Below are 15,668 nucleotides of genomic sequence, written 5' to 3' on the forward strand. Positions count from 1 at the left end.
TATTTTTATCACCAAAGTCGATCTTTTTTTTTTATATAAAACTTAAGACCATCGTTAAGTTTGTCATTGGATACAAAATACAGATTGAATCTATTTTAACCAGATTGTGCAAATTAATCTAGATCATCGTGTGTCTATTGTTTTAACATAAAAGAATGTAACTGCGTTTTAATTACTAGAGTCAAATTTAAATGTATAATCAAAGGAGTAATAATCAACGCTTGAAACAAACTATAATCCTTTAAATAAAACCATTTTCAAAACTAAAGGCAATTTCAGACATAGAAAAAAGAAATTTCTTACTTTTTAGATAAATCTCATTATTGTAAGAATTCACAAGTATATTTTTGTATATCGTAAATCAATTCTTAAATTTTCAAATGTTTATTGATTCTTGCGCATGAATGCTACATACAGAACGAAAATTGGAGTAAATGAACATATTTGTCACATTTTTGTTTAGGTGCCAGTTGAAGCCCGCCTCCGGGTGCGGGATTTTCTCGCTGTGTTGAAGACCCATTGGTGGCCTTGGGCTATTTTCTGCTCTTTGGTCGGGTTGTTGTCTCTTTGACACATTCCCCGTTTCCATTCTTAATTTTATATAAGTATATTTAATAAATTGCTAGGCCAAGCGCAGCTGGATACAACCGCAGAGGTCCAACCCTGAACAGTTGGGGCAAAAATGGACACAATATTCGCGCTTGATACAGGTCTGAATTTGGATTGTAATTAAATATTTGACATATAATAGGTTTCTGACACAGAATAACTGTAGTCAAAGAACTTAGAATTGGTTATATGATTTGAATTTATATTCAATTTCTTGCTTTTGTGCAATACACAGTGCTGTTGCGCAATACTTTGTAAATCTGTTTTCAGACGATATACAAAGAGTTAGCAATTGTGACACACAATTTTTCTTTTGAAAATTGACAATTTTCTAAACCTTGAAGAAAAATTGACCCCCCTCCAAAAAATATTATTTTGTTTACCCCCCCCCCCCCTTTTTGGTAAAAAAAAATATTTGAAGAAATTTTCTTTTTAATTTCTGAAATCTTGATAAAAAATTGTCCCCATCCCCCTCCATTTTTTTTTACCCCCCCCCCCCAAATTTTATTTTTTTAACCTCCCCTCCCCTTTTTCCAAAAAAAATTTCTTTCCCTCAAGATATGGTCATAATCTCATTTCAAATTTCCAATGGAGTTTACAACCATAAAAACCCATTTAAATACATCATAAAAGTATTGAAATAGAAAATGACATACATAATCATGGCTAAAATTAATATACCTTCATCAGCATTTATTAGTAACTTCTAAAAATAAATTGACAGCTAATCACCTCAAGACAATACAACATTTCTTTATAACAAAAACATTGTAAGGGAGGTAACTCTTAATGCTAAAAAAAAACAAATGATATTGATCACAAATAAACAATTCTGAATATGAAAATTTATTACCACTGAACCCTTTGATATACACTATTATTATATTATATATACTTCCATCACAGTATTTGATGTTTCTAGAAACAGCTAAAAAATAATTCATACTAGAACTAGCTGACAACTTTACATAATTTAAAAGCAATGTAAGGGAGGTAATTCAAATATAACATTGTAATTATTATCTTTTAAGTTTTATTTAATGTTTATTAAATCAAACAAAACAAATTTTATAGCCTTATGACCAAAATTTGGACCAATTAGAAAATGGGCCCAACAACCAAATACACAGTTAGATTCAGCATATGAAAACAATTGTAATACTAATAGCATGAAAAATTGTAATACTTATAGCAAAAAGTCCCAACATAAAGAATCAAAGCTTTCTCAAAATCAAAATCCCAAAATATTGTTCTCTTCTATATACTGTAAAATATCATGAATCAATCGAATGCTATCCCTTATATAATGCTTAATGGTCCAACATCTATTTCATAGAGATCCAAAGACCAATACTTAAGTAATTGTCCATTAACCAGGAAACCCTTGTTTTTCCCCCCTTTTTGCCCCTAATTCCTAAACGGTTTGAGCCATAACCCCCCAAAGCCAATCCTAACCAACCCTTTGTGGTATGGAAACTTGTGGTATAATTTCAGAGAGATCCATACACTGTTCCACAAGTTATTGTCTGGAAACTAGAAAAATGCTTATTTGGGCCACTTTTTGGCCCCTAATTCCTAAACTGTTGGGACCATAACCCCCAAAATCAATCCCAACCTTCCTTTTGTGGTTTTAAACCTTGTGTTTAAATTTCATTGATTTCTATTTACTTATACTAAAGTTATTGTCCGGAAACCAAATTTCTTCGGACGACGCTGACGCCGACGACGACTTGATATCAATATGCGACCGCAAAATTTTTTGCGGTCGTATAAAAATACGTAAAAGTCAATGGCTATTATATCTATGATTAGAATATAAATAAAAGGGGTCGTGAGGTATACATTAATGATACATTTACCCAACAACATACCCCTAGTCACGATGGTCTATTTCAGACAAAGAATAGAATAAGATGATGACTTTATCATTGTTTTCGGAGATTTATCAGACAAAGAATAGAGCAAGACGACGAATTTATCATTGATATTAGAGTTTTATCAGATAAAGAACAGAACAAGACGATGACTTTATCAAGTTATTGGAGTTTTATCAGACAAAGAATCGAACAAGACGATGGCTTTATCATTGTTATCAGAGTTTATCAAGGAATAGAACAAGACGATGACTTTATCATTATTATCGGAGTTTTAACAGACAAAGAATAGAACAAGACGATGATTTTATCATTGTTTTCGGAGTTTTAACAGACAAAGAATCGAACAAGACGATGAGTTAATCATTGTTATTGGAGTTTATCAGACAAAGAATAGAACAAGACGATGACTTTATCATTGTTATCGAGGTATAATAGTAGTGGTTTTTAGGATTTAAAAACCACGATATGGACCACGCTCTGATTGGCTTATTTATTTTTCATTTTTGTTATCTATCATACAATTGGTTCTTAATGTAACTCGGATTTATTCTACGAAAAAGAGAATTTCCGAAGTGTACTTTCTGTTTCGATTTCACGTTATATTTATACTGCTGTTTACTGACGGGTAAGTGAGTCCTAAAGATGCAGAAAAGGGTAAACACGAAAACAAAAATTGCCTGTTTACGACCAAATAATAAACATACCTTTGCTTTAAACATTTAGGCCAAAATATCAGGCTCTGGTCCAACCTGTGATTTATAAAATTCCCTGTATAAGTTAATCACTATAAGTCTTATAACTAGTGAGTAGTGTGATCATGTTGATAGTAAGAGTTTTCCCCTGATATTCATGATTATATGATTACACGGTGTGATTATGTTGATAGTTAGAAGAAATTATTATTCATGATAAGTTTATCACACATTCAAATCATGTTGATCGTTTGATTATTGCTCTAAATATTCATAATCATCATAATCATATTATTCCACAGATTGACCATGATGATCGTTTAAATATTGCCCTTTATGTTCATAATCATATGATTACACAGTTAGGCCGTGATGATCGTCTGAATATTGCCCTTGATAATCATGATCATATGATTAAACAGTTAGGCCATGATGATTGTTTGATTATTGCCATTAATATTCATAATCATATGATTACTCAGTTGGGCCGTGATGATCATCTGATTATTGCCCTTGATAATCATGATCATATGATTAAACAATTACGCCATGATGATTGTTTGATTATTGCCATTAATATTCATAATCATATGATAACTCAGTCGGACCATTATGATTGTTTGATTATTGCCCTTAATATTCATAATCATATGATTACACAGTTAGGCCGTGATGATCGTCTGATTATTGCCCTTGAGAATCGTGATCATATGATTTAACATTTAGGCCATGATGACTGTTTGATTATTGCCCTTAATATATATAACCATATGATAACACAGTTAGGCCATGATGATCGTCTGATTATTGCCCTTGATAATCATGATCATAATTATGATTAAACAGTTAGGCCATGATGATTGATTGATTTTTGCCCCTGATAATCATGATCATATGATTGAACAGTTAGGCCATGATGATTGTTTGATAATTACCATTAATATTCATGATTATCTGATTACGCAGTTTGACTATGATGATCGTTAGATTATTGCCCTTAATATTCATGATTATTTAATTGCATAGTTTGAACATGATGATCGTTTGATTATTGCCCTGAATATTCATGATCATCTGATTACACAGTTTGAACATGATGATCGTTTGAATATTGCCCTTATATTCATGACCATCTGATTACACAGTTTCGAACATGGCGATCATTTGAATATTACCCTTAATAACCATAATCATATGATTGAACAGTTAAACATGATAATCTATTGATAATTGCCTTTACTATTCATGATTATCTGATTACATATTTTTGATTATTGCCCTTAATATTCATAAATATCTAATTTAAGGTTTGATTATTGCCCTTGATATTCATGATAGATTAGATAATGTAATATCACACTTTGATCATGTTATTCATTTGATTATTGCCCTTATTATTCATGATCCATGATTCCAGGATTTTGAAAAAGGGGAAGAGGCCCTATGGAAAACCAACGTTTGGAGCAATATGTTTAAAAGTCTATACATTTATCATATATGAAGCTCCCTGCCCCCTCTAAATCCGCCTTTGATGATCATGTGATTACAGGGTTTAATCATCACCATCATTTCGAATCGATTGTTTGATTATTGTCCTTTATAACCTGGTTTAATCATGCAGATAGTTTCGATTTCTGCCCTAAAAATTCATGATCATGTTATTATATCGGTTGATCATTTTATTAGTTTGAATACTCCCCTAATGTTTATGATTATGTGGTTACACTTTGATCATGTTAATCATATTAGTAGTTTGATTACTGCACTGGAATTACAATATATATATATATAAAGCCTGTACCTAAGAACCATATCAACAATACATACATGTCATATAGACTGTACCTAAGAACCATATAGACAAAACTTATAACCTGAACCTAAAAACCATATAGACAATTAATAAAGCATATATCTAAGAACCATAAACAATACATGTACCCTATATCTAAGAACCATATACATGATATATGATACATATAAACTAAACATAAGAACCATAGAAAATACATTAAGCCTATATCTAAGAACCATAGAAAATACATATAGACTGTACCTAAAGACCATAGACAACATATCAAGCTGATATCTAAGAATTATAGACAATATATAATGCCTTTATCTAACAACAATATACTATACATATAGACTGAACCTAGGAACCATATAGACAAAACATATAGTCTTTCTCTAAGAACCATAGATAATTCATATAAACTAAACCTAAGAACCATAGACCATACATGAAGCCTTTATCTGAGAACCATAGACAATATATATAGACTGAACATAAGAACCATAGACAATACATATAGACTGTACCTATAAACCATAGACAATACATATAGACTGAACCTAAGAACCATAGACAATATATAAATAGTCTGAACCTAAGAACCATAGACAATACATATAGACTGTACCTAAGAACCATAGACAATACATATAGACTGAACCTAAGAACCATAGACAATATATATATAGACTGAACCTAAGAACCATAGACAAAACATATAGCCTATATCTAAGAACCATAGACAATATATGTAGCATATATTTTAGAACCATAGACAGTACATATAGACTTAACCTAAGAACCATAGACAATACATATGGACTGAACCTAAGAACCATAGGCAATACATATAGACTATATCTAAGAACCATAGACAATACATAAAGACTGAACCTAAGAACCATAGGCAATACATATAGACAATATCTTAAGAACCAAATACAATACATATAGCCTATATCTAAGAACCATAGACAATCCATATAGAATATATCTAATAACCATAGACAATCCATATAGACTTAACCTAAGAACCAAAAACAATACATATAGACTGAACCTAAGAACCATATACAATATAGAATATATCTAAGAACCAAAGACAATCCATAAAGACTATATCTAAGAACCATAGACAATACATATAGACTATATCTAAGAACCATAGACAATACATATAGACTATATCTAAGAGCCATAGACAATCCATATAGACTATATCTAAGAACCATAGACAATACATATAGACTTTATCACAAAGCCATAGACAATTCATATAGACTAAATATAAGAACCATAGACAATAAATATAGACTATATCTTAGAACCATAGACAATACATATAACCTATATCTAAGAACCATAGACAATACATATAGCCTATATCCAAGAACCATAGACAATTCATGAATAATATATTTAAGAACCAAAGACAATGAAAGACAATGAATATAGACTGAACCTAAGAACCATAGACAATCCATATAGAATATATCTAAGAAGCATACACAATCCATATAGACTATATCTAAGAACCATAGACAGTACATATAGACTAAATCTAAGAACCATAGACAATACATATAGACTAAATCTAAAAACCATAGACACTTCATATAGAATAGATCTAAGAACCATAGACAATACATATAGCCTATATCCAAGAACCACTGACAATTCATATAGACTCTACCCAAGAACCACAGACAAAAAACTGAGACAATACAAATTGCATGTACCTATGAACTTTAGAAAATACACAACCTGTACCTGAGAACCATAGACAATACATATAGCCTGAATGTAAGATCTATTGCTCAAGCATGACATTCACTCTTTGGGGGACACTATACAATGGCTTAGTACCACAAGCATTATTGGTAAACTTAATATAAATATAATTGCATTCCAATTTCTTCTGGCATTCTGGCTCCCTCGACCAACAAAAATTGTCCTCCTTGAAGTAAGTCAATCCTGCAAAAATCAACCTAATCAATAGATTTAAATTTAGTCAAGCCTTAGATGTGAGGAATGTTAAATCACACATGATTTAGAGGGGTATAGAACATACAGCCAGCACAACATATACATCTTGTTTCCCACTTTACTTGTGCAGGCCTAAGTTTCTTTATTTCTTTTGGTAATAATGATTCATAAAAATAAATGGTAGTGCATAATACATGTAATAGCTGTTCTAGTTTGATAAATAATTTACTAAATTTATTTATAGGACCAAGAAAACAACAAGGAAGATTGGGAAAAGGCGAAGAAGCTGGTTAGTTAAATTTAAATAACCCAACAATTTCTACTAGGAGTTCTACCTTTGATACTTTAGATTTATACATGCAGCTACATCCATTAATTTGGATCAATTTTGTTTTTCGTTGATTGAGAAAAATCATACTTTAATGGATATTTGGATTCATGGTTTTGCAAAAGGCTGCATTCAAGCTAATACAGAATGGCTTCTTTATTAAATACAAAGTATTTAAATTTGTAATAGCGGTTTACCCATGCCCAAGAAATCGACAAAAATGTGTATTCCACAAATAATTATGAAGCCACAATCCTCAAAATTTGATATAGGTCAAAATATCTTATGTTTGGCATTTTGTTAAATTTGTTATACATCTAAACTGATAATTTTGATCAAATTGTTCTTTTTAAAAGTTTACATTGACCAAAAATAATAACAGAGAAGAAATAGATTTTTACCTATGTTTTCTAGGTACTCTGAACACTTGTTCTGTCCAAGTCTTTTTGGAACATTTCTTTTTACTTCCAGGTGAATAAAATGTTCGAAAATGGTGAGACCGTGGTGTCAATTATATTGAACAAAGAAACCAAGTCCATTGAGTTTTGAAGTAAGCACACAAATGGTACAATATCTATAGGGAGTATACTACATTGATTAGGAAATACAGTTGTGGCATTAAATGATCACAAACCATTAAGGACCTAAAGTACATGTTGAAAAACAAACAAACCATAATATATCGAGAAAAAAAACATATATTGAGATTTTTTTAGCTGAGGCAACTATCCATCAGATACCACATATCTGAGCAAGTAAATGTCATCATATGGTCCTGTAACAATAAATAAAAACTATACTAGAAATTAAGCTATGAAAGCTAGTAACATGACAAAATGTCCTAGGACAATAACTTACTAAATGAGTACGGGTTAACCATGTTAATGAGGGCTCAACCTTCCATTAACCAGAGAAAGTGGTGTTACAGCACAAATTGAGAACTAGCTGTAAAACCAGTTGAAAAAGGCTTGACTCATCAAATCAATACAAAGCCCCATTATTCAAAACCAATTAAAACAAATTAAAAAACAGGTTTTCAAGACTGAAATATCAATCAGTTTACCTCCAGTGTATTTAATATGAAGATGCAATTACCAGTCTAAGAAAACCATGACACTGTGCAATTCCAAAACTTAAGTATCAAACAATATGTAGTTCCTGAAGTTTTCACAACTGTATAAAAATACATAATTAGTTATGTTTTAATTTATATATAACAAAATCAATTAAAGAACAGATAAAAATTGTTAAGTTGATTACCTTTTAGAATTAGTATTAAAAGAATGGATAACTTTACATTTATTCATGTCTGGTCATGTACCAGTATGCACTATAATAGCTTTTTGAGATAAGTGTTTTTAATTTTAGTCAATGTGTTTCAAAGGACACATTTTTTAATTTAGCTACCTTTGTACTGAAAGAAGATCGATGACAACTTTTTATGTGTAACTATACATTTTTTCTCCTAGATTTTATATGTGTTCTAATTGTTTTACAGAATGTGTAGGGCTTAAAACACATCAGTCCAGAACATCCAGGTTTGAACATCCTCAGGCTATTCTTCAGGGTGTTTAGAACAGAACAATGCAAGTTGCTAAAAGACTGCCAATGGCTGACAAGAGAAATGTGTGACATAGTGGGATGCCATTAGCTGGTACAATTGTCATGGAGAATAAGGTGTTCAGCGTGTGGCAGGTGGTCACACTTTTAATGTGTCAATACAACAACACATGAGGGACATGTAGTATAATAGAAAGTGAAAGCGACAATTCATGTAAAAAAGAAATATTCTTTTTTATGCCCCACCTACATTAGTAGAGGGGCATTACATTTTCTAGTCTGTTCGTTTGTCCGTCTGTCCCGCTTCAGGTTAAAGTTTTTGGTCAAGGTAGATTTTGATGAAGTTGAAGTCCAATCAACTTGTTACTTAGTACACATGTTCCCTTTGATATAATCTTCTTAATTTTAATGCCAAATTAGAGTTTTGACCCCAATTTCACGGTCCACATAGAAAATGATAGTGCGAGTGAGGCATCCATGTACTATGGACACATTCTTGTTTTTATATGCATACATTTTCAGTGATGTATTTAAGCTAAAAAGTTTGTTGTAATTAAAACATCTTAATAATCCATATCTCAATTGATTTTGAACAGCACAAATTTCTAAGATATTTATGTAATTGATACAAAATTGATTTTTCATGTGACAGGAAATTTTGAAATACAACCAGGGGATAAACTTAGAAAATAAATATTTGTGAATTTTTTATTTGTCTTTTTATATCTTTGTATATGGCATTGTTTAGATTGCATGACCAACCAACCTGTATTAGGTTATAGACTCTTTATTCATGTTTGATTTGCTTTTATTGTATTTTAAATGTTGTAAAATATAATTGGAAAGCCAAAATATTGTTTACTCAGTCATCTAATTATTTACATGTATCAAAATTATTACAAATGCAGCCTTCTTCCTACAATGAAAGCACAATCCCAATTTATGAGCATTTACTTGTACTGGCTAATACTGGGAAAAACAGTTGACCATGATATGCCCAAGTCTGCTGCAGAGCCAAAACAACACTTTGATTCTGTCAAAATATTATTGAAATTCACTAACAAAAAACTGTTGAAATATACAAACATACATAACATTAAGAGTAATTAAGGCGAGAATACATTGAGGACTGTAAAGTTATACATACAACCTGTGACCAATTATCTACGTTAGACCATAAAACTGTGTGAAAATATCGTATACACTACCAAATGCAGCCAAGTGACAAAATTCTAGATGTGAACAGTGTCTCTTCATAACCATAGCCTATATTAATACTGTTGTGTAATGTTGGAAGGAATAACTGGTTGAATTTTCAAATAAAAATACAAAAGGCGTATATTAATCATATATACTAGTATATCTAAGGTTCAAATCTACAGGTTCTTTTTACATGGTTTATATATATATATATATATGGTTCTCATATGAAGTAGTTTTTATAATGTGGAGTTCTTCGATACAGGTTGTTTTAACAGGTAGTTCATGGTTCTTAAAACAAAAGGATTCAAATTGGTATGTGTCTTAAGTACTGGTTATGTAAAAAAAGCCTTGTAAGGTTCTTCAATACAGTTAACGTTTTTGGTGGGTTTCATGTTGCTCAGTCTTTAGTTTTGTGTTTTGTGTTTTGTATAATTTTGTTTGTTGGTCTTTTTTTTCCCCTTTTTTAGCCATAGTGTTGTCAGTTTATTTTCGGCTTATGATAGATATAAGAAGATGTGGTATGAGTGCCAATAAAACAACTCTCCATCCAAGTTACAATTTATAAAAGTAAACCATTATAGGTCAAAGTACGGTCTTCAACATAGAGCTCACACCAAACATCAAGCTCTAAAGGGCCCCAAAAATGACTAGTGTAAAACCATTCAAACGGGAAAACCAACGGTTATGAGTTTGAATGTCTCTTTGGTATCTTTTGCCTCTCTTGTCTATACATAACATGGTTTTTAGATACAGGTCGGTTTTAAAAGAAAAATAGTTCAATATGATGGATTTCTATACATAGTGTGTTTCTGGACACACGATGTCTATAATATCAAGATACAAGTTGTCTGGGTATGGTTCCTAGATTCTAGTTTTCTATATTTCGTATGGTTCCTGGATACATGTTGTCTATATACGGTGTGGTTCCTCAATATGAGTTGTCTACAGATGGTGTGGTTCCTAGATACAAGCTGACTATATATTGTGTGGTTCCTAGAAACATGTTGTCTATATAAGGTGTGGTTCCTCGATCTAAGTTGTCTATAGATGGTGTGGTTCCTAGATACAAGTTTTAAATAAATGGCATGGTTTATAGAAATAAGTTATTTATAGAAGGTATGGTTCCTAGATATAAGTTATTTATATAAGACGTGGTTCCTAGATATAAGTTGTTTATATGTGGTTTGGTTCTTAGATACAAGTTTTCTATAGATGTAATGGTTGCTGGATACAAGTTGTAAATACATAGTATGGTTCCTAGATATAAATAAACTCACCATAGATACCAGGACTACATTTTTTATTTACGCCAGACGCGCGTTTCGTCTACAAAAGACTCATCAGTGATGCTCGAATCCAACAAAGTTAAAAAGGCCCAAAAAGTACGAAGTTGAAGAGCATTGAGGACTAAAATTCCTAAATTTTTTGCCAAATACAGCTAAGGTAATCTATTCCTAAGGTTATCTTAAGATGGTGTGTTAAAATGGCGTGGTTCTTAGATACAAATTGTCTATAGATGGTGTGGTTCCCAGATACAAGTTTTAAATAAAAGGTATGGTTTCTAGAAATAAGTTATTTATTGAAGGTATTGTTCCTAAATACAATATATGGTATTGTTTCTGGATACGGATACAAGTGTCTTTAGATGCTATGGTTCCAAGAAATTACTTAGTCTTATGGAGATGAAACGCACGTCTGGCGTATTAAATTATAAGCCTGGTACCTTTGCTAACTATTAGCATGTATTATTGTATTGTTAATTTGTGTATTTCTTTGTCCTGAAAGTTCTTGCATTTATTTGTACTGTAGTCCTGTCATGTAATGTTGTCCTTTTAGTGTTATATTTAACATTGCCATAAAAGCACGAGGTTTGGCTAGCCACAAAACCAAGTTCAACCCACCATTTTTTTCTTAAAATGTCCTGTACCAAGTCAGGAATATGGCAGTTGTTATCTTATAGTTCGTTTCTGTGTGTGTTGCATTGTCGTTTTGTTTTTTGATGCACTTTAGTGTTTCTGTTGTTTCGTTGTTTTCCTCATATAGTTGATGTGTTTCCCTCGGTTTTATTTTGTACCCCGGATTTGTTTTCTCTCAATCAATTTATGACTTTCGAACAGCGGTGTACTACTGATGCCTTTATTTATCTATATATTGCTTGGTTCCTAGATAGCAGGTGTCTACAGACGGTGTGGTTACTAGATATAAGTTATCTATATATGGTGTGGTTCCTAGATACAGGTTATCTTTATATGGTTTTGTTCCTCGATATAAGTTTTTTATAGATGTTGGGGTTCCTAGATACAAGTTGTCTATAGATGATGTGGTTCCTTAGTACATGTTGTCCATATATGGTGTGGTTCCTTGATACAAGTTGTGTACAGATGGTATGGTTCCTAGATATATGTTATCTATAGAATGTGTGGTTCTTAAATTTATACAAGTTGTCATTTATGGTGTTGTTTCCTCGGTATAAGTTGTCCATAGATGGTATGGTTCCCCGATACAAGATGTCTGTAGATGGTGTGATACCTAGATACATGTTGTCTATAGATTACTCTACCACTTGGAACTCATAGGTCAATATCTTCCTTTTAAGCAGCTATTCCCTATTAAGGAAATCATGATAGGGAATGCAAACTTTTGAATATCATATCAACTGTGAGATAAATAATCTATATGCAGCTGCTGCTGGGATGTCATTACATAGAAACGGAAAATGTACAGTGGGAAACTGAATCATCTCTATATTGTCGTCAAGTTTTGATCTAAGCCGATACTCATTGTCAATTTTAGATATAAGTCATGATATGAGGCAGATTTATCTGTATATTGTGTATCCTTAATTTCACGTTCGATGGGATAGATTTGTTCAACATAGTCACCAAACTTTGAATTATTCAGTGAGATGACCTCATCTAGATAGCAAAAAGTGAACTCATAAATTAATGCTAGCTTCTTTTCATTCTTCCGTAGAAGCTCCGTATGGAGTCTGTCTCATGTGAATAACGGAACAATTCGGCAGGAAGAATAGCCCAGTTCCTTTCCATGGGATTCGGTCGATAGTTTGTGGGAAAAAAAACGTCCTCCGAACGTGATATAAATTGTATCAGAGTTTTTTGTTTGTTTACAAAGTACGATTTATTCAACCCTAAACAAAGACTTTTGAAGCTACGTTGGCCATTTATTTTTCATGAAACGAAGCAGAATCCATTAAAAGCTTTAATAATAAGTGTATGTACTGTAACACATTATAATTTTATTCAACAAATAATGCTTGTTACAATTACTATCAAGATTCAAAACTTCTCTTGACGTACCCTTTTAATTCGAATAATCTCTTACAACACTCAATTTATACTGTTTTAAATAGCTACATATCTTATACCAGAATTAAGATCCAAATACCTCAGACAACAATCATAGAATCAATCAAATAGCCATATATACTTCATACCTCAAGGTCGAATTGTCTCAAAACTTATAGACTGTACTAAAAAACAACATACCTTATACAATTAGGTCAAATAACCACATGCAACACTTATAGAAGAGGGACGAAAGATACCAGAGGGACAGTCAAACTCATAGATCGAAAACAAACTGACAACGCCATGGCCAAAAATAAAAAGACAAACAGACAAATAATAGTACAGATGACACAACATAGAAAACCAAAGACTAAGCAACACGAACCCCACCAAAAACTGGGGGTGATCTCAGGTGCTCCGGAAGGGTAAGCAGATCCTGCTCCACATGTGGCACCCGTCGTGTTGCTTATGTTATTACAAATCCGGTAAATAGTCTAATTCGGTAAGTCACATTCGTGAAAAGGGAGGGTATTGTAGTTACGACATAAGGAACATATCCGATATCATCTGTGAAACGGTTATTCCATAACGGTCAACCAACTCGTGATGGCGTCCGTAAAATTTACGAAGGGATGACTTCAACTTCACCATTTGGATCTCTTGGTTTAATAGCTTCCTTGTGAGCAGCAATCCTCTATCAAGGAAATCATGATAGGAAACACAAGCCCGGGAATATCGTATGAATTGGGAGATATATACTCCGTATGCAGGCGCTGCTGGAATGTTGCTACATAGAAATGGAAAGTTCACAATTGGGAAGCTGAAATCATCTCTTTTGTCGTAAAGTTTTGTTTTCAACCGACCCTCATTGTCAATTTCTAGATGTAAGTCAAGATATGAGGCAGACTTAACTGTATCTGTAGTATCATTTATCTCTAGTTCGATGGGATAGATTCGTTCAACATAGTCACCAAATTTTGTATTATTTAGTGAGAGAACATCATCTATATAGCGGAATGTAGAGTTAAAGGATATTGCTAACTTATCTTTCTTCCTAAGAAGTTCCTGTATGAAGTCAGCCTCATAATAACAAAGAAACAAGTCGGCAAGAAGAGGGGCACAATTGGTTCCCATTGGAATTCCGACAGTCTGTTGAAAAACACGTCCTCCAAACGTAACAAATATGTTGTCAATCAAGAAATCAAGCATCTTGATAATGTCAGTTTCAGAGAATTTTTTGTTTGAATCAGAGTGATTCTTTACAAAGTCTTTATAGACTGTACCAAATAACCATTTACCTTATACCATAAGGTCCAATTACTAGTACATCATACAACACTTAAAGAATTATCAAATGACCGTATACTTTGTATCATAAGGTCCAATTACATCATACAAAACGGTACACACTTTTTTCATATTATATAATTACCATGTAAATCTTTGAATGATGTTTTTTTTCGTGTTAATATTGATTTTGTTATCAATAAGTTAAAAGCAAACTCAATGATATTATTGTTATATATATACACACACTTTCATTGATCTACAATCTATCGACTCTCGTATCTTGGCATTGCACAAGGTCATGTTTTTCTCTGACTGTTTATAATGTCTTTACACTAAATCCATTGGATGGTGGATGTGTACTGATTAATAATTTAGTCTTGGATGAATGATTTTTTTTTATATAAGTTGATATTGGCTTTGAACTAGCTGCCGGTAACTTCGATCGAGTACTCTCAGATCTGTACTTAGTAATTCAGTGGTTGTCGTTTTTTGTTGTGTTACATATTTGTTTTTCTTTCATTTATTTTGTACATTATGCCGTTAGTTTTTTGTTTTTTGAATTGTATTACATTAGTGATTTCGGGGCCTTTTATAGCTGACTATGCAGTTTCAGGCTTTGTTAATTGTTGAAGGCCGTACGATGACCTATAGCTATTCATGCCAAGAAATTGCCTCCGTTGAAATTTTGCAAGCATCCCATAGAGCAAATTACATGGATGATTAATTTTGACCATTTGGTATATGGCTGTGTTTTAAGTGAGACGTACACGCGGGTCATAAATTAATTTATTGAATGAAATCAAATCTTAAACTACTAATGGATGCCGTAGGAGGTCGACCGGAATTTTTAGCGAGGATTTCTTGGCATGTAATTTCTGTGTCATTTGGTCTCTTGTGGAGAGTTGTCTCATTGGCAATCATACATCATCTTCTTTTTATATATATATTCCTTTTTTTTTAACTGAACTAGTATACATTATTTTAGGAGCAAACTGAAGCCCGCCTCCAGATGTTGGATTT

General features: G+C 32.3%; 2 long non-coding RNA genes across 3 annotated transcripts in view; one reads left to right on the forward strand and one right to left on the reverse strand.

The window, feature by feature from the left end:
* LOC127729452 (uncharacterized) overlaps positions 1-15,668 on the reverse strand; it is a 140,395-nt gene that overhangs the window by 65,157 nt on the left and 59,570 nt on the right. The window lies entirely within an intron of this gene.
* LOC127729449 (uncharacterized) lies at positions 2,915-9,556 on the forward strand. 2 transcript variants are annotated; one of them, XR_007994633.1, is made up of 4 exons: positions 2,915-3,111; positions 7,204-7,248; positions 7,759-7,837; positions 8,786-9,556. It is a non-coding gene; the product is annotated as an uncharacterized LOC127729449 (long non-coding RNA). The 2 variants fall into 2 exon arrangements; XR_007994634.1 differs by having other exon boundaries at positions 3,105-3,140.

This window comes from Mytilus californianus, unplaced genomic scaffold, assembly GCF_021869535.1.
Source record: "Mytilus californianus isolate M0D057914Y unplaced genomic scaffold, xbMytCali1.0.p SCAF_2, whole genome shotgun sequence".
Classification (NCBI taxonomy): Eukaryota; Metazoa; Mollusca; class Bivalvia; order Mytilida; family Mytilidae; genus Mytilus; species Mytilus californianus.